This window comes from Sus scrofa, chromosome 2, assembly GCF_054392235.1.
Source record: "Sus scrofa isolate SSC_HxYL_T2T_F1_AM1 chromosome 2, Sscrofa_HxYL_maternal_Yorkshire_Landrace_v2.0, whole genome shotgun sequence".
Classification (NCBI taxonomy): Eukaryota; Metazoa; Chordata; class Mammalia; order Artiodactyla; family Suidae; genus Sus; species Sus scrofa.
The window spans coordinates 103,728,561-103,747,981 of record NC_139384.1 but is presented as its reverse complement, the minus strand read 5'-3'; the positions used below and the strand labels follow the sequence as shown (position 1 = coordinate 103,747,981).

At 35.0% G+C, this 19,421-nt stretch overlaps 1 long non-coding RNA gene across 8 annotated transcripts in view; it reads left to right on the top strand.

Moving 5' to 3' along the window:
- The window catches only part of LOC110259771 (uncharacterized), a 548,103-nt gene that overhangs the window by 196,908 nt on the left and 331,774 nt on the right, over positions 1–19,421 (top strand). Inside the window, exon 4 of one of the 8 annotated variants that reach the window (XR_014838228.1) lies at positions 14,629–14,746. The exons of the other annotated variants lie outside the window; for them this stretch is intronic. This is a non-coding gene — a long non-coding RNA (uncharacterized LOC110259771). The remainder of the gene's footprint in view (positions 1–14,628; positions 14,747–19,421) is intronic. 8 annotated transcript variants of the gene reach the window in all.

The following is a 19,421-nucleotide window of genomic DNA, read 5'->3' as shown; positions in this document are numbered from 1 at the left end:
GCCATGGGAATGGCTCAAGAAAAGGCAAAAAGACAAAAAAAAAAATACATATATATATATATATATATATATATATATATATATATATATATATATATAAATTTAGTAGCCTTAATTTGCATGTCCCTCTTTTGAAATAAAACTTAATTTATTTTCTAGCAACAAGAAGCCCTGAGGTGTTGTAGAACAAGTTTTTTGAGGAAGGACTTATACATAAGATTGAATCATGTCTATGTTTCAGGAAGCAATTGGCTTGCTCTCTCCCTGCCCCTTCTTATTTAACTCATTATTACACTAATAAGAAACAAGTAAGACTTGTACAATCAAACCAAACAGCATTCTTTTCCTCATTTATCTGTCATATTTTTACTCCTTTACATGGCCCTGCTCAGCCACCTATTCTGAGAAGTTTTAAACTGCTCAATACTATACATTACCCTATTATTAAGTATATTATATTCTAATGTAAATTGTGCAGGTTTGACAGTGCAGTGTGTATCTTAATATGAGAACTGTGTCAAAATAGGATTAAATTACCTGGACATCTCCCTCATGGCCTGCACTTATTAAATTAAAAGATAGTTCCTTTTGTATTCATTCTTTAATACAGTGCTTGCATATCATTCATCCATTCCAGGAGTGGCCCTCAACTATATTATACCCTAGTTGGGGAGATGAAAGGCAATGTTTAAACAGCTAATTTTACTAGAGGACAGAGAAACATACCTTGAAATTATAAACCTTACTTTTATGGGTTGCAATGGGAAAAATAAGGGACAGGCAAGAGAAAGAATAAAAAGGGATTGACATTTAAGTTTTTCTTTTGCATGAACTTGCATAGATTTAAAGTGGTTATAAGACTAGGGTCATTCCACACTGATAAAATAGAAAAATAGTATGGCTTGCTAAGAAATTGTAAGTCAAACTTTGCACGGACTGTAAGACATATGCAAGTAATGATGGGTCATTAGGGTGAAAAGCAGAGTGGAATAGCTCATAGCATTGCAAAGAACTGACGTTTTATTCTGTTTTTTTCTTTTTTATTTTTTTTTTCCTAGGGCCGCACATGCGGTATACGGAGGTTTCAGGCTAGGGGTCTAATCGGAGCTGTAGCCACCTGCTTACGCCAGAGCTACAGCAATGCAGGATCCAAGCTGCGTCTGTGACCTACACCACAGCTTACGGCAATGCCGGATCCTTAACCCACTGAGTGAGGCCAGGGATTGAACCCACAACCGCGTGGTTCCTGGTCAGATTCATTAACCACTGAGCCAAAACAGGAACTTCTATTCTGGATTTTTAATTGAATGACTTGAGTGTAATTATTCAGAAGTGTCTAGTATTTGGAGAAGATAATTCTAGTATGTCAAAGTGAAAATATTAAAGAAAAATTGTCCTAAAGGCCCTCTCTTAGTTTCATATATTTCCATTAATATTTAGCTTTTTCTCTGATTTTATAATAAAATAGTTTCTTATTATATCAAAATTAATCATGCAATATTCAAATGTATTATATTCTCCAGAGTTATTTCTTTATGCAGGAGGTGGAATGACAAGAAGATTCTTGTGTTGTAGATAATTTCCTGTTTGGTTTGATTTCCCTGGCATATTTACTGATGCAAGAAGTAAAATCTGTTACTGTTGAAATACTACTATCCCAGGAGAGAGAACAGTCTATCATCTCTTCTTAGGAGGGGAAAAAAGTTACAGACTAGAAATTTCAAACAGTGATTAAACAAAGGTATATATAAAACTCTCTGCCTGTGTGAAATAACAAGTTAAATCACAAAGTGAATTAAATTTTTGTTTTCTATATCTAATTATCTTTACCATGAATAAATCACTTCTTGAGTGTATTATGTGTGTGAATATAGCCAATAGAGGTATATTTAAAGAACTAAAGAAACCATTTATACTAGATTACTTATAAAGATTTTTAGACATGTGTTATTCACTGGTGGCCAGCTTTTATCTTGAGCTTAAAAGAGGAATGATAAATATGATGGTTTTAGATAGTATTTAAGAAAGCATGTTGGAGTTCATGTTGTGGGTCAGCAGTTAACAAATCCAGCTAGTATCCATGAGGATGTGGGATCGACCCCTGGCCTTGCTCAGTGAGTTAAGGATCCGGCATTGCCATGAGCTGTGGTATAGGTCACAGACTTGACTCAGATCCTGCATTACTGTGGCTGTGCCATAGGCTGATGGCTACAACTCTGATTCAACCCCTAGCCTGGGAACCTCCATATGCCATGAGTGCAGCCCTAAAAAGATGGGAAGGAAAAATAAAAGGAAGGAAGAAAGAAAGAAAGCATGTGAGAAAAATTCTAATTCTTCCAATATAAAAATATCTAGGATCCACTATCTTACAGAGCTAAGTATTAATATTGTAGCAGTTAGACCTCTAAATAAATAAAAGCGTATATCTACAAAACCTCCATTGATGTATATAGCAGATTTCCTCATAATTACCAAAACTGGAGAAAACGCAAATCTCTGTGAACTGTTGATTCAATATACAAATTGTGGTGCCCCCATCCAATGCGATTCTATTCAACATTAGAAATAATGCACGAATGCAACCATGTGGATGAATCTTAAATGCAGCAGGTGATTTGAACAAAACCAGTAGAAAGGTTGAAACTATAATTCCATTTAAACAAAAGGCAAAGCCATGGGACCAGACATCAGATCACTGGTTTCCAGCACCTGAGTTTGGGGAGAGAAAATTAATGACAAAGAACATAAAGGAACTTTTCAAGGCATTGAAAATATTCTGCATCTTGATTCCACTGCTAATTATCTTACTATATGAATTTCTTAAAACTCACTTGACTTGTATACTTGAATTTAAATAGCTCTACCTGTCTACATTAAAAAGCAAGAACAACCAAAAAGAAAACCACACAAACAAATGAACAGGGAAAGACATCACTTCAGAAATAAAAAGTCTAGGGGATATTTTCCTAGCATTTAAATGTAACAAGAACAAAATCACATAAAACTAACTTTTCAAATGTAAATTATTTTATAGAGTTGATCTATGTACCTTCATGCAATTAAGCCAAAATTTTAAAATTAAACTTCATTTCATATATTCAAATGTGAGTATCTTCCCTATGTGTCAGATTAATTAAGATTTACTGTTGTTAAATAAATAACCTCCTGTGTCTGGGATTGTTAAATGCTTTCTAAAGTAATACTTTGATTTCCTCCTTTAGAGTAAAGACCTTTATGATTTTAGCAAAGTGGCTGGAATATTTTTCGGATGAGAATGATTTTACATGTCAGTTTCTAGTGTACTAAACTATCACTTTGACAAGATGAAGAATGTTGTGTGATAGATACTTCAATTTCCAACCCTCTCTGCTCAACATAAGTAATCCTTGATCAATTTCAGCTGTCACAAAATTAAGTTCACAGGAATATCTAGAAAATGTTAAAAACTGGCATAAAAAATGTGTTCATTTCAGGTATTAGCTCCATATCCAAAGTTTTAGAACAATGTTATTGTATTTATTTTATTCATTATTTTATTTATTCAGTAGTATGTCTTCAATAGCTAATCTGTGAATGATGTACACTATTCCCTGATATAAATATTATATATACAATGATGATCCAGATGCTCATAGGCGTTACATACTAGTAGGTGGAGACAGAAAGCAAGTTACAATATTCTACTGAGTAAACAAGATTGCATCAATGCATTTTAGAATTAATCAGGATAACTTTATAGAGAAGATCTGGGAGAGGTGGTTTCTGTCCTCATTGGGAACTCACCTAGGAGAGTTAGGGCTTGAGCTAAAGAATAGGGAGAATTGAGAACTGGAAAAAAAGGTATTTTGAGCAGAAGACAAGAAAATGAAAATAACTTAAGCAGGGAAAAACAAACAACAAGAGGAGTATTTTCAAAAAATGCAATGAGGTTCTATGTCTTGAAATATTGCTGCAACACAGGGAAAAGCTTGGGAGAGCTAATGTAGGATCTTTTCAAATGATGGTTAAAACCTGAATTTTATTCTAAATGTGAAAAGCATCTGCCTCCTTACTGAAGTGGGAAGTGCATCAGTCTCATAAGTGTGAGAAGTGACTGAAGGGGTTTTAATATGGTAGAAACATGTGAACTCAATTATGCTTTTGAATATTTGCTGTCTCTGGTGTATGGGAAATACTTTATAACAGTGAAGAAGGGAAATAGAACTATCATTTTAGAGGTTATTGTGACAGTTTGCTTGTGTAAGGGGACATGATTGCTTGCATAGAAATACTGACAGTGGAGATGGAGGCAAATCTTTGGATAGGGGTATATCTTAGGTAACTTTACTGTCAACTAAAGTGTTAGATATGTTACTTAAAAGTTTGTGGAGAGACCACACACACAGCTTTCTAAATCTGGGTCATGATTTTTAGACGTTACCTAAAATCATGAGGATAATTAAAAGAATTGCTCTTAATGATAGTAGATTGTGACAGTGTCATTTAAAAGCCTCTAAATGGTACAAAAAAAAGGCTCAGTTTTTCCAAAAGGTTCAAATGCACCAAGATTGCTTAACAATTCTTATTAATTCCTGTTACAAAAGACTGGGAGGTGGCTGGGAGAATTTGATGTATAATTTGGCTATATATACCTGGACCATAAAGTAGAAAACTCCTTTTCTTATTGAAAAAAAGAATGTTGAGATATTAGGCTTTTGATAAGAGTATAATATTTAATGACTAAGCAGTTATGTTACTGCTATACATGTATACTGGAACTGAACAATTAAATAAATGAATTATGGTTGGAGACAAGTTTCTGTTGAAGTTAAGAGTTAACATGTAAACAAAAGGATCTGTGTAGTACTGCAGTAGACTTGGAGACATTGGTATGAACTCATGTTTACCATAATGTAGGCATAGATGTTTACATATAAAATTAGTTATAGGTATTACTCATTAAAATGTACTCAAATATTTCCTTTTTCTGAACGGCCCTAAGGAAGCATGGACATATATACCTATCTTATATACCCAGATCTTAGTTTTTAATTTCATTTTTTATTGAAAGGTACCAGGGCTCCTTGGAGAAAGTGTGATTCTAAAACTGAGGTAAATAATATACAAGATGAGTCTGGAGATCTTGTGCCAGAAAGTAAAGAAATCCTAGCCACTACTACCCCCAACCCCACGGCAAAAACCAAAAACAAAACATTTCATTGAAGAGGATATGGCAAAGTAAAACAAGAGCCAAATGTAATATTTCCTAATGCTCAAGTTAGGTGAAATGTGAGCAACAAAATAAATAATGTAGTATTGGGGAGTTCCCATTGTGACTCAGTGGTTAACGAATCTGACTAGGAACCATGAGGCTGCAGATTTGATCCTTGGCTGCACTTGGTGAGTTGAGTATCTGGAGTTGCTGTGAGCTGTGGTGTAGGTCACAGATGCGGCTCGGATCCCATATTGCTGTGGCTCTGGTGTAGGCCAGCAGCTACAGCTCTGATTATACCCCTAGCCTGGGAACCTCCTTATGCTGTGGGAGCGGCCCTAGAAAAGGCAAAAAGACAAAATAATAATAATAATAATAATGTAGTATTGGATTATAACTCAAAATATAGAATAAATATCCATGATCTATAGTGATATAAATAAATGAATGAATAAATTAATTAATTGGAAAGTGGCCAATTTTCTTTGCAGAAGAATTGCAAATAATCTTTGTATATACAGTGACCTAAAGGAGGAGAGCCCAGTTCCCTCCTCCTTAGTGTGGGCTGTGTGTAGTGACTGCTTTCTACTGAGTACGGAATGGAAAGGGGGAAAATTATAGTGGAAAAGCCTGATAAAACACTGCCTCCTCCATGTGATCAAGGTCAACATCAACGATGAAAATTCATGTTGAAACCATGGTGTCATGTTTATACACTGGATGCGATATGATATAAATGATACTTTATCTCTGTTGTATTCCTCTCCAAAACCCATAACTCCTGTAAACTGTGATAGAAAAAAAAAAAAGACACACAAGAAAAATTCCAGTAGATGGGCACAATAGATGAACAAAGTACATGAAAACCTTCAAAGGCATCAGAACCAAAAATTCTGAGATATAGTCACAACCAGGAAAACCTAAGACCAGATGACTAAATGTAATTTATTATCCTAGATGAGATAAACATTAAAAGGACATTAGGCTAAACTAAAGAAACGTGAATAATAAAAACAGACTAATATTATCTCATTGATTATAACAAATATGCCATGATAATAGAAGATGTTTTAAGAGAGGAAAGTTAAAAGGAGAATATGGGAACTCTCTGCACTATCTTTTAAATGTAAAACTGTTTTTTAAAAGGGTTCTATGAAAATAGCAGCAGAAAATTAAAAATGAAGACCACTATACTTTTCAGAATATCTACTCTATAGCATCAGTGAAAAATGAAGTCCTACTCATACCACATCTTCATCTCTACACATCAGACTTTCAATTTCTAACTACATTCTGCTACGTTTAAGATTTGACTTATCTGTTGTATTGGTTTACCATTATTTCCTAACAATACAATCCAAAATTTAGTGGCTTAAAACAATGACCATTTATTATTACTCTTGATTCTGTATTCCAGCTATGTGGTTCCTTTGGTTACGCTTAGGCTCCGTCGTGCATCCATTGAGAATCAGCTAAGTGGCTATGCTCTGGAAATCACCTTGGTATTGGCTGCTTTGATTTTTCTCCCCTGTAGTCTTACGTTTCTGAAGGCTAGACTAGTCTTGTTTTCATGGTCACATGGCCAGGCTCCAATGGCACATCACTAAGCCAGTACATATTTGAGGGTTAGAAAAATGAACTCTACTTGTTAATGGGGAAAGCTGCAAAATCACATTTTAAAAGGACATGAATAAAAAGAGAAAAACAATTGCAGCCATCTGAGAAACAATCTACAACATTCACCATGTAGAACTAATTCCCTAGGGTTTAAGTTTCTATAATGCTATGTAAATGACCTTGTATTCTATTTTCTGTTAGATTTAATAGTGGGAACAGGTACAATACCTACATTGTTTTACAGAACATATTTGTTTTTTAAGATTTTTATTTTTTCTGTTCTAGTTTATTTACAATGTTCTGTCAATTTTTGCTGTACAGCTAAGTGACCCTGTCATATATATATATACACACATTCTTGTTTTCAATTATCCTCCATCATGTGGAACACATTTCTTTGTAAATTAATAGTTCAGTAAATGTTAAATCTAAGTGTCCTCAAATTTCAAATATGCAAGATTAAGTTATACTTTTCTAAATTCTTCAAGAAGCTAAAAATATAAAACACTTTTTACCAATAATAGGATCTTAGCATAAAGAATCTACCTCATAATCCCTTCATTCTCTTACTAGAGACAAAATTCCTGTTTCAAATTTTATCTTAGTTTATTATTTTCACTGTGGTAACAGTTGTTAATGTAATGAGCCCAAATTTTATTATCCAAATGAAAATCCCACACGTAACTGTAATCATTTTAATTGAAAAGTTGAAAAAATGAGTAAGGATTAGACAGGTAAACTATTTAAAAATCTCTCTACAGTGATTGAATATGATTTTTCAGCTTCCCAATTCCATTTACCAGCATGTGACAATTTATAATGACATTAAACTGGGATTCAGGTCCAGGAACCACAAGTAGGAAAATTAGGAAATTTATCTTGAATGATTTGAATTATTTGACTATCAGCTATAACAACATACATGTCAATTATTTATTCATCAGCTTACAAATGAATTAAGTTGATATTTAGAAATCATGGCTGTGGGAGAAATTACCAAAAAAAAAAAAAAAAAAAAAAAAAGAGAGAGACAGAGACAGAATTTTTAAGTTTTTTTCTAATTTTTCTATAATTAAGACACTTTTTTTGGGAGTTCCCCTTGTGCTTTGGGGGTTAAGGACTGGGTATTGTCTCTGTGAGGATATGTGTTCTATCCCTGGCCTGTTTCAGTGGGTTAAGGATCCAGTTTTAACATAAGCTGTGACATAGGGCACAGACACAGCTCCAATGCAGTGTTGCTGTGGCTGTGGTATAGACCATAGCTGCAGCTCTGATTTAACCCTTAGCTTGGGAACTTCCAAATGACACAGGTGTGGCCATAAGAAGAAAAATAAAGAGATCTTTTCATCAGATGATTATATTCCCTTAATACTTAGACTAGTGTTAGTTTGCTAGTTATGCTCCAAGTGATGATTAATTGAACAGATTATTAAATACTGTCAAATTACACCTGTGTTAATTTTATATTTTTTCTATATCCAGTGGCGATACTGGTTAATATCTGAAAGGTTTATGCCATCAGTAAAAATGAATGACTAACCTAGTATCATTATCTGTCTCTACACTGCTAACTTATTATACAGAACTTCTTTTGGTGATCAAGCTGAGAAACTGTCATTCATATTAAATTAAAATGAAATGTTAGAATCCAAGAAAATTGAATTGGCTGATGAATAACATTCTGAATGTCTCTCCAAGTGCTATGAGTAGCTATGATAAGGAAATCCTCTGGCACATGGCAGCTTCTTACAAAATTAGGAATGATTAATTTTGTTTTGTCATCTAGGAAGACAAATTTGACATTATTTCAGATATTATGAAAAGGAAGAGATGCTCCTTAATATTTTTTTAAAAAAAATTACAATTCTCATGATCAAAAGAAAATAAAAGGAATGTAAGAACTCTTGCTAGATTTTAAAAGATAGAGGAAAACTTCTGTAAGTGTTATAGGTTCTATAAAATTTATTTAATTTTTCTATAACTGTATGTCAGAAGTTTTAATGCATAGAACATGTCATTTCTAATTTACATTTTCAGTTTGCATTCATTTTTTCTATTGGTTCATTTACATGGTTAATATTATTGGAATAAATTGGATAACATTGCAATAAATAGTTGCCTCGCCCAAGGAGTCTGAGATCTAGGGACTAGTAATGTCTAAGTCTCAAATTTCTCTCTTGATGAATAGTATTTAGTTTAGTGTTACTGAAGTATGATAAAGGTCATTTCCTTAGTAGGAAAAGATGAGTATTGAAAGGAATGTATGTTTAAGTCCTGGTACACTGCTAACCTGGTTGAATTACTCTCTACTAGTATTTAATCTCTTGTCCTCAGCATAAACAGTAGTAAAATGTGGATGTCGAAAACATTTTCTTACCTAATGTATTTTGGCAGAACAGAAGAATTTTGCTATGGAGAACAAAGGGTGTGGTATGTATTAAAGTCCCTGGTAATATTAAAATCAAAAGTTTTAAGTGAATATGTTTTCCATATCTATAGTATTTCTACTTATAATCTTTACATGTTCCATATTTTCTCTCTTCATTTTCACCCAATCATAAAACTTTTGATAGACACTGTGCATATTTGATTAATACCATTACTTTTATTTCAGAGAAAACAAAGTTAACCTCTATTTTTATTTCCTTGGCTTCCATTAGACCCCTAAGATCCCACTTGTGAAGTGTCTTTATTTTAATCATGTGCTAAAGGCTATGTTCAGAACTTTGAAAATTATCTCACTGTTGCTGCTGACATTCTAACCCCTGCTAAACTCAAAGATATAAATCATCACAAACAATTATCTGAATATTTTTAAAAGTATATTCTCATTCCAAGTTAAAAAGAAAGTGGTTTTCTTAAAAAAAATGCTATTTAGGTGAAAAAAAAGTTGTATCGTTGTAATTTGGTTAAATTTATCTAGCTTGATAGAAAACAAGTTTTTGTTTATTTATGTATTAACTATTTTCCCAGAGGGGCAAATTAGAAGAAATTATTTGTTATATGTTTTATATTGTCGTCTTTGTTTGGAGACTGTTTAAAACTTGATGATTTCAGTTTTTTTAAGGAGGAAAACTGTTCTTAGAGAAAATGACTTCTCTTTTTTGACCACTGATGAGCAACACCTAGGGACAGTCATTGTCTCCCCTTCCGCCATCTTTCTCTCCCTCTCTCCTTTTCTATAATACATAATAGCATCTCTATTCTGGACTAATAGACATTTTTAAAATTGAAGTATAGTTGACTTAACAATATTACATTATCTTCAAATATACATCATAGCGATTCTTTTTTTTTTTTTTTTTTTTTTTTTTTTTTTGTCTTTTTGCCTTTTCTAGGGTCGCTCCTGCGGCATATGGAGGTTCCCAGGCTAGGGGTCTCATCTGAGCTGCAGCCGCCGGCCTAAGCCAGGGCCACAGCAATGCGGGATCCGAGTCGTGTCTGCAACCTACACCACAGCTCACGGCAATGACAGATCCTTAACCCACTGAGCAAGGCCAGGGATCGAACCTGCAACCTCAAAGCTCCTAGTTGGATTCGTTAACCACTGCACCACGACGGGAACTCCCGATTCATTATTTTTACATGTTATATTCTATTAGAAGTTACTATAAGGTAGTGGCTATAATTTCCCATACCATAAAGTATGTCCTTGTTATTTATCTCTTTTATACTTAGTAATTTGTATCTCTTAATCTCGTACACCCATCTTGTGCCTCCTTCTACTCTCGCTCTCATTTTTGGTAAACCCCTAGTTTATTTTTCTTTATCTGTGGATCACTTTCTGTTTTGTTATATACATTATTTTATTTTTTACATTCCACATATAACTGATATCATACAGTATATGTCTTTCTCTATTTGACTTATTTCACTGAATACAGTATTCTCTAGGTCCATCTAAATTGCTGCAAAAGTTAGAATTTTGTTCTTTTTTATAGCTAATTAGTAATCCATTTTATATATATGTGTATATGCCACATCTTCTTTATCCATTCGTCTGTTGATGAGTACTTGGGTTGCTTTTATATCTTGGCTACTGTAAATAATGCTTCTATGAACACTGGGATGAATGTATTTTTTCAAATTTGTCTTTTCATTTTTATTAGATCCCTTCCCAAGAGTGGAATTGCTAGATCTATTTTTAGTTTTTTGAGAAATATCTGTACTGTTTATCATAGTGTTTGCACCAATTTACATTCCCACCAACAGTGTATGAGTGTTCCCTTTTCTCCACATCCTCTCCAATATTTGTTATTTGTAGACTTAGAGCCTAATCTCAAATTGATGAAGCAGAAGCCCTGAGGGTTGTACCTGAGCTGGCTCTGTTCCCTTTAAATGTGTGTCTTCCCCTCTCCCCCCACCAGGACCCCAGAGTGGGGGAGTGCTAAAGGGGGGGGGGTCCACGTGGGCTTCTGGCTCATGTGGGCTGCAGACAGGTACCCAGGTGTCTCTGGTGTGCTGCCTGTGCAGGCACCCATAGTTATTTCTTTTGGTCCACACAGTGCAGCCTGGTATGCAAATTCCCTTTGTTTCTCACCAACATCATTGCCCCCGGCCTCCTGCTCCCACCTGGTTGCAGAGCCACAGTACAGGTCCAGGGAGGCCCACATGGACTCCTGTCATGTGCTGGGGTTGAGCTGTGGTGGAGTGTCTGGCGTCAGACAACTTGGCTGCTTCCGACGCACTGATTTAGAAAAACGGCAACAGTGGCCGCCACCGCCCCATCCAGTTCTGCATCTGCATCCTGAAGTCTTGTCTTCTCCCACGTCGTGGATGCCCCAGATTCAGGGCTGCACTGTGAAGTGAGGTAAGTGGGGCTGGGGTGTTCCTTTGGCTCTGGCTGGGGTATGAGGGAAGGAGGTTGCAGGAAGCCCAGCAGCCCCTATAGCAGCCTTCTCTCCAACTCTCCTCAGGGGCAAGCTAGGCTTTCCTCATCCCTCCTTTCCTCCCAGCAGTTCTCCAAACAGCCAAGGGAAGAATCCCCCACAATTTCATCTCCCCACCCCCAGTAGGACCCCTGGGACTGTGGCATCCAATCTGTGGCTCTCACAGCTCACTCCCCGAGTGGGTAGTCCTTGATGTATTCATCCTTTTCTCTTAGTTCACTCACAGTAACGAACATCCTGATCCAATTGATTTTCTTCCCTTCCCACCCAATTAAGTGTATATTTTTCTTAGAGCCTTGATTGAACAGAAATCCTTCAGCCAGTTTCCAATTTAGTTTTCAGCAAGAACTGTTCCACAAACAGATGTATTTTTGATATGTTCACGAGGGGAAGTGATTTGAGTCCTCTTACTCCAGCATTTTAAGTGGTCTCACCTAAGAGACATTTCTTACGTACTACTTACCAGTGAATTTATTTTTCTAAATAATAAAAAAAAATCAAAAAATTATATGACTATTTAGAATGTGTTGTAAGGGAGACTGGCAATATAATTTTTTTCCTATTTGGAGTAATTTAAAGTCCGAAGTGGCTTGTTTGTTTGTTTGTTTGTTTTTGCATGAGTATAGTTCCCAATCTTTTATTTGTGTATATCTTCCATGAGACTGAAAAGTAATAATGTTTTTTACCTGCATTAGGGAGTAGCAGCAGATGTGACAATTGAAATCTGTAACAGCACAGCATTAGGATTTATCAAACTGTTTTGAGAAAAACAAACAAAAAATCCCTCCAAGTGTGCTTTAATCATCCTAAGTTTTGCAAAATTTTCCAGAAGTCAATTTTGTTTTTCCAGTTCCACAGTCCCAGAGCAATGGACTGTGAAGCTGTAACTGCATTTCTTCATTTTCTGATATACCAGCACACACATGTTAAAGTTCTTATTCCTTCTCCAATAAAATCTAGGTTGAGTTACTGTCTGCAAAGTGCTACTATTATAAGAGGCCCTACTCTATGGAAGGCAGACAAGCATGAAACTAGATTTTTTTTTTCAGATTTCATTTATTACTTACTGAAAAAAGATGTCCAGAGAGGTGAAAAACTTCCTTTGATATGATATCAAATTTCTCTTTATCTATCGAGTATTTAGATCATTTTCAACATTGAGAATTCAAAATTTTAGTTATATACTATTTATTTTGTTTTGATATATAACATGTAATTACATATGTACTTATATATTTTATGTTCTAATTAATACATTGTGTACTAATCTTTAATGCAAGTTTCATGAAGAATTCTGTAGCTTAATCTACAGTACTTTTGTAAGCAGTTGGTTATCAGAAGAACATAAAACAATGAATGTTACTCAGTATTTCTTCTGCATAAATATACTAAGTCTGAATAACTTACCCCAAAGTGGTTTGGGCTTCGACTTCAGGTTTGGGGAGTTACGTCTAAGCCCTTGGAATACTCTGCCTGGTAAGAGAGTCCTTGTTTACCTGGAGGCTTTGGCCAAGCCAAATAGTCTATGTTAATGATATTGTTTATGGTTAGGGCCCTTTGGTCACAGATTATCTGCTCAACATTTGGCAGGAATAGAGTCTAAGTTCAGTGGTATAGGGTCAATCATGTCTGTGTGACTCAGGTCCAATAAATTTGTGGGCACCAAGGCTAATATGAGTCTCCTTGATTGGCGATACTCTGTGTGAATTATTACACATCATTGCTGAGAAAAAGAGGTACTGCCTACACAGTTCCACTGGAAGAGGACAACTGGAAGCTCTAAGTCTTGGTGTCTCTAGGACCCTTCCCTATGTGCCTCTTTCCTCTCTGATATTAACTTTTGTTGTAATCAACCATAACTATGAAAACAATGGCTTATCTGAATTCTGTGAGTGGCTGTAGTAAATAACTGAACTTGACTATGGTCTTGGGGACTCCCAAATTTGTGGTTGATGTGAGAAATGAGAGTGGTTTGAGGAACCTCCAGAACTTCATAGAGACAATCAAAGTAGGCAGATTTAAAATGTCCAGACAATTAATTATTCTCATTTACATTGAAATTAATTCTTTAAAACATTCAAAATGTTATTTAGATATATTTATTTAGAAATGTTGGAGTTCCTGTCATGGCTCAGCAGAAACTAATCTGACTAGCATCCATGAGGACTCAGGTTCAATCCCTGGCCTCACTCAGTGGGTTAAGGATCGCTCAGTGGGTTAAGGTTCAACTGGGAGTTCCAGTTGTGGCACAGCAGCAACAAATCCGACTAGTAACCGAGAGGTGGTGGGCCCGATTCCTGGCCTCGCTTAGTGGGTTAAGGATCTGGCGTTGCAGTGAGCTGTGGGGTAGGTTGAAGAGGTGGGTTGGTTCCTGCATTTCTGTGGCTATGGTATAGGCCAGAGGCTACAGCTCTGATTCAGCCCCTAGCCTGGGAACCTCCATATGCCACAGGTTCAGCCCTAAAAAGACAAGAAAGAAATGTGACAGGCAAGATTTAACACTTTAAATGGACATTAAGACTTAAAATCTTTAGTATAGAATTTCTATGGATACATAAAATGTGTCTGATACTGGTTAATAACCATTATATGTAAATTCTTTACTCATTAATTAAAATTCTTAAGACCAAGGTCTTATATGTTTCTGTCTCACAGAGCATTTTGCTGTGTAAATTCCTAAAGATACAAAGCCTTCAACATGCTACAGTCATTGGACATCATCCTCGTTTGCCTATGGAACAGAGATTTTACTGTGATGATGTATATGATTCAGGGTCCTATTTGTCTTGTCTACTGCTCTATCCCTAATAACTAACACAATACTTAGCCTGGATTTCTGAGACTCCAGGGCTTCTCGATTTGGACTGTGTATCCACAATAGATTTTCAAAGTTATTGTTACTTCATTTTGTCCCATCTCTGTCCCTTCCAGTCCACGATGGCAGTGCTGTTTCTGGTACAGAAATTCTCAAAAAAGTTTTCAGTCTTCAACGGATATCTGGGGAATCCTCACCATTTGACTCAAGGGTTCTTCCATAGATCCTTCCTGGGTAAGCTCATCATCACTCCTAGGAGATGGTTGTTTTGATCCATAAATCATATGTCTAATCTCTTTTGAAAACAGTTGTTCAGCCATACCATTGACTTGGTATCAGAGCATGTTTTCCAGATGGCTTGAGAAATTTCCACTTCATCAAGTATGGATTTCTTTTGGCTTAACAGTTAGTTCCATCCTCAATTTATCTCTCCTCTCACATTTCACACAGTTATCACTAAAAAAAAAAGCAAGGAGAAACAAGGTTTCATCTTCCATACTTTGCTTAGAATTCTCCTCAGATAAATATCTATGTTCAAAGCTTACAAGTTACTACCTTTATACAACAATAAAACATATTTCAATCAAACTGTCTCACTTCATAACAAGCACCACCTTTCCTCTAGTGTCCAATAACATGCTCCTCATTTCTGTTTGTGACCTCATGAAAAGCATTTTTAATGCTCATATTTCTAGCAACATTCCATTCATGATGATATATGTATCTTCTAAGATGATAGAAGTTCTCTCTATATATCTTCGCACTTCCTTCTAAGCTCTCACTGGAATTAGTTTTAATGTACATATTTCTAACAAGAGTCTCCTCAAGGAAATTTAGGGCTTTTCTGTCATGCACTAAAAATTCTTACATACCCACTAGCTACTTCCAAAGTCACTTTACATTTTTAGATACCCTTTACAATGGAATGTCAGTTCTCAGTACCAAAGTCTGTATTAGCTCTATATCCAATCTGTGATTGCAAGTGTATTTGTGTGTGTGTGTGTGTGTGTGTAATGATCAATTTTATGTGTCACCTTGGAAGAGTATTATTGAATGAGATGAACTGGTGAACTTTGAGTAAGTATATTTCTATAATGGGTATGGTTCTCATCTAATCAGCTGAAAGCCTAAATAGTACAAAAATACTTGTCTCCTTGAGTGAGGGGAATTCCCCAGCAGACTGCCTGCAGACTTGCTTTGTACTAACAGGTCTCCTGGGTCTCCTTCTGCTAACTTTTGGACTTGAAGTACATTATTGGCTTTCCTGGTTTTCCAGGCTGCCAGCCCACCCTGCAGATTTGGACTTGCCAGTTTCCAGGATCACATGAGCCACTCCTTAAATCCTTATAATAAATCTCCTTTTATATATGTTCATGTCCCACTGGTTCTGTTTCTGGAGATCCCTGACTAATACTATATGTGTATGTGTGCATATTGTAAAACATAATTTTTATTTATTTATATGCACACACTTAGATATATATCATATATATCTCTATCCAACTATCAATCTATTTATCTGTAAATATCTATCCTAGATAGATATAGATATATCTACAGAAACAAAGATTTTAAGGAATTGGCTAAATCAACTTATGTGACATTGGGGGATTAAAAGTTTGAAGTCTGTTGGGCAAGCCGGTAAGCTGAAAACTCAAGCAGGAGTTAATGCTGACGTCTTGAAGCAGAGTTCCTTCTCTTCCGGAAACCTCCAGATTTTTTCTTAAGGTCTTCAGCTGATTAGATGAGGCATATCAACCACATAATGAGGGTAATCTTACAACCAAACACTTGAGATATTAACAACATCCACAAAATAACTTTACAACAACACATATGTTAGTGTTTAATTAAATAAAAGGTACTGTAATCTGGCTAAGTTGATACATAAAACTAATCATTCCATATTGTGTCATATCATTTGAAAATAAATAGTTTTACTTATTCCTATCCAATTTGAATGCCTGTTATTTCTTTTTCTTGCCTAATTGCTTTGGCTAGAACTTCCAGTAAAATGTTGAAAAGAAGTGATGAGAGTGAACATTCTTGTCTTGTTCCTGATCTTAGGGCAAGTTTTTCAGTTTTTATCATTGAATATGCTGTTGACTGTGGGTTTTTGATAAATGCATTTTATCAGGTAGTGGGAGATCCCTTTTATTCCTAATTTTCTAAGTCTTTTTCACATGAAAAACTGTTGAGCTTTATCACGATTTTTCTGTATCAATTGAGATCATCATTTTTTTCCCTTTGTTCTCTTCATGTGGTGTTTTACATGGATCCTCTTATGTTGAAATATATTTATATTTCTGGGATAAATCCCCCTTGGTCATGTGGTTTAACTCTTTTAATATGCTCTTTGATTCCATTTGCTACCATTCGTTGAAGATATTTGCATCTATATTCACAAAGTCTGTAATTTTCTTTTCTTATGCTGTCTTTATCTAGCTTTGGTATCTGACCTGATAGAATGCTGTAGGAAATGTTCCCTCTTCTCCTTTTTGGAAGAGTATGAGGATTTCAGTTAATTAGTCTTTAAATATTTGGCAGAATTCATCAGGGAAACAGTCTTGTCCCAGACTTCTCTTTTTGAAGTGTTTTTTGTTTGTTGTTGTTTTAAAAATTATTGATGCAGTATAATTACTTGCTATAAGTCTATTCATATTTTTAATTTCTTCTTGAGTCTTTTTGGTAGTTAATATGTTTCTAAGTTTATTTTTCTTAATTTCATTAACATTATTTAATTTATACATTACAGCAATCATACAAATGTTCAATGGCATACACATAGTCATAGTATTTCCTTATAATCTTTTTTTATTTTTATAAGATCAATAGCAGTCCCTGCCTTTATCATTTTAATTATTTATGCCTTAACTTTTTGTTGCTTTTTACTTCTAGCTAAAGAATGTTATAGTATTAATCTTTTCAAGGAATCGTATTTTGGTTTTGTTGATTCTTTCCATTCTTTTACTGTTCTTTTTTAAAGTCCCCACTCTATTCTTTATTTCCTTCTGCTAGCTTTGGACCTAGTGTGCAATTGTTTTTTCTTGTTACTTCAAGTGTAGAGTTAGGTTATTAATTTGAGATCTTAATTTTTTTTTAATGTGGTATTTTCTACTATATATTTCCTTTTTGGCACTGCTTTCAGTGCATCACTTTTTAAAACAATTTTATTCCTAATTGTTTTCTATTTTCCATTGAGATTTCTTCTTTGAATCATTGATTTTTCTTTTTACAGAGAGTGTTATTTGACTCATATTTCTGAATTTTCCAGCTCTGATATTTTTAGCTTTAGTTAAATGTGGTTGGAGAAGATACTTTGTATAATATCATCTTTTTAAATAATAAGAATTGTTTTGTGACTTAACATATCTATCTAGCAGACTGTTACATTTGTACTTAGGAAGAATGTATATTCAGCTGTCATTGGGCAGAGCATTTTCTATATGTCTATTAGATATAGCTGGTATACAGTGTTCAAATCCCCTACTTTCTTACTGATCTCTGTCTAAATATTTTACCCTTTATTGAAAGTGGGTTATTGAAATTTCCATTATGATTGTGTTAGCTTTATATATTTGTGGGCTCTGTTACAGTTGTGTATATTTATAATGAAGATTATATGTATGTATATATTTTTGATGAATTACTCCTTTAATGTCCTTCTTTGTCTCTTATAAAGGGTTTAGATTTTGTCTGATAGAATAATAGCCACTTCATCTCTTTTTGATAACTATTTTCAAGGAGTATCTTTTCCCGTTCTTCCAACCTATTTGTGTTCTTATATCTAATATGAGCCTCTTGTAGGCAGTATATAACTGGATCATTTTTTAACCTGGTCTGATAACCTCAGTCTTTAGAATAAGAGAGTTTAAGAAATTTACATTAAAAATAACTGATAAGAAAGTATTGACATTGGTCATTTTGCTATTTGTGTTTAGTCTCTCATATGTTTTCATTCCTCATTTTCTCTCTTATAGTGTTCTTTTATGTTCATTTTTGTTTGTTTTTGCTAATTGTCCTTTTTAATTCCCTTCTAAAGCTTTTAAAATCATGTAGGAGATAAAAAGAAGAGTTTCAAACTAAAAAACATGATAGCAACGTCTTAATTTTTTCCAGGTAGTCACCTTTCCCAGACTATTACTTTCCTTCGTACTGCTTTGAATTCTGTCTGTGCCCTTTCATTTCAACCCAAAGGACTTCCTCTAACATATTTTGTAGATTCACTGGCAGCAAATTCAATTTTTATTTATCTGGGAATTATTTTGCCACACCCATGGCATGTGGAAGTTCCTGCGTCAGGAATCAGACCCACACCACGGCAGAAACAGTGAAAGATTCTTAATTGCCAGGCTATCCGAGAACTTCTATCTGAGAATGTCTTAATTTCTTTTTTTCTTCTTCTTTTTTTTTTTTTTTTTTGTCTTTTTTTGCTATTTCATTGGGCCGCTCCCACGGCATATGGAGGTTCCCAGGCTAGGGGTCGAATAGGAGCTGTAGCCACAGGCCTACGCCAGAGCCACAGCAACGCGGGATCCCAGCCGAGTCTGCAACCTACACCGCAGCTCACGGCAACGCCGGATCGTTAACTCACTGAGCAAGGGCAGGGACCGAACCTGCAACCTCATGGTTCCTAGTCGGATTCGTTAACCACTGTGCCACGACGGGAACTCCTTTTTTTTTTTTTTTTTGGAATGTCTTAATTTCTACTTAGACTCTCTTCACTTTTTTTTTTCATTCTTTTCCTCTGCAACTCAAACTGGTTAATTTGAATTGTCCTGTCTTTCAGTTTACTAATTCTTTCTTTTACCCTACTCAATTCTGTTCTTGAGTCCCTCTATGAATTTTTCCTTCAATTATTATACACTTCCTGCTAGCACGGAGTCTAAATATCAGGCAGAAGTATAAG